The 1,715-nt window shown below is 30.9% G+C and overlaps 1 pseudogene; it reads right to left on the reverse strand.

Annotated features, from left to right (window-relative positions):
• Positions 1 to 852: 852 nt before the first annotated feature.
• LOC145012516 (cysteine proteinase inhibitor 5 pseudogene) lies at positions 853 to 1,212 on the reverse strand (annotated as a pseudogene).
• Between the last annotated feature and the right edge of the window lie 503 nt (positions 1,213 to 1,715).

Genomic DNA, 1,715 nt, shown 5'->3' on the forward strand with positions numbered 1-1,715 from the left:
ATAAAGTTATTAACGTATGTTTGGGTGAAACATAGAGGAGATAGAGGTAGTATAGAACGGAACACATGGAACTTATCCCCTCTGCTTTGTATTTGAATTATTGTATGCAAACATCTTAGCTAGCAGTTTGCTAGTGGGAATAATTTCTTTATTAATAATATTACTGGTTCAAAAAAAAAAAAAAAAAAAATCGGAAAAAAAGTTATATGTAAAATTACCAATTAACTACTTGTTAGACTGATGAGAATATAACAATGTCCGAAAGTTTTTATTACATTTTTAGTCTTAATTTTTTTTAAACATTTAAAATATACATCATCCGTCCCATAATTATTATCCATTTTTAACTTTTGAAGTTTTTATTCATTATCTTTGACGTTAAATATTTTATTTTGTGCTATGTATTGCTTGATGAAACATATAACAATGAAAAAACATTTAAAACAAAAATATTATACAGTTAAAATTGAAAAATAAAGACTTCAAAAATAAAAAATAAACAATAAATATGGGATGAAGTATAAATGTATATATTAATAAATTTAATATGATTTGTTGTAACATTGGATGATACATAAAATGAATATAAGGGGATGACAGTTAATTGGATTGAATCAGTTTGCTTTTTGTCATGTCTTTATATTGGTTTTTTTAACTTACTGATCTAATTAAAATGGGATATACGATTTTCTTAGATCAGTTTCAATTAGATTGGTTAGTTTGAATTGAATTGAATTGAATGCACACCTCTAACAACAACTTCAACTTGATGTATGAACCATTTATCTTTCTTTCTCTTTATTTGCGATTACATAATACACCCATACAAGTATACAACCTCAACTTCCTTCCTCAAATAGGTCCCTTGAACGACACTAACTGCCTAAATTTCTGCCCTGGCTTATCCCAAACAACAGCCACATAATTTAGCACTAGACCACCATTGACAACCATAATTGTGAGATTGTAATCCATTCCTGCAACCACTTGGCTTTCTCCACTAAGAACTTTCCTGAATTTTAGAGTCGCATGGTTCTTCTTGTCATGCTCATCCACTGCAAACTTCCCGATGTCCACCACTAGAGGGTCAGTGACATCGGGAATTGGTTTCCAACCACCAGCCAGAGTCCCTTTCCCCAATGCCTCGCAACCATCATAAAAGATGAGAGTTAGGATGAAGATGATGAAGATTTTGATGAGATGGTATTGCATTTTGGAAGGATGATTCATGGGAAAGAGATGAAGAAGTGGGTAGTTTGTTAATTACATGTGGTATATATATAAGGAATAGAGGAGAGGATGTCACATTAAATTTGTCAATTTGTCAATTGTATTCTTCGTTCAAATTCAAGTTCAGTATCTTTCCAAATCAAAAGGTTTATTCTACAAAAATTTGAAAAATTATTTGTACGCCAAAAGTAGATGATAACGTTGCACTAAGGACAGTGTAGGGTTGTAGGCCACGCCCTTTAGGAAAAGCTTAAATTATTTTTTTGATAAAGTAAAATTTTAGTTTGGAATTAAAAAATAATTCGCCCACAAAATAATTTTGTCTATTAACTCCAACGAGGCACATGTAGTAGGGAAGCAAATCTTTGAATTTGATTGTCCTTTTAATCTCATCTCATGTGTATGTATTAGAGCAAATCCAACAACCCTCTAATTTCATAATATGCGGGCCCAACATGCTCCAAATTTTTTTTTTTTTTTTTTTT

The sequence above is a fragment of the Lactuca saligna genome, chromosome 1, assembly GCF_052625555.1.
Source record: "Lactuca saligna cultivar CGN05327 chromosome 1, ASM5262555v1, whole genome shotgun sequence".
Lineage (NCBI taxonomy): Eukaryota > Viridiplantae > Streptophyta > Magnoliopsida > Asterales > Asteraceae > Lactuca > Lactuca saligna.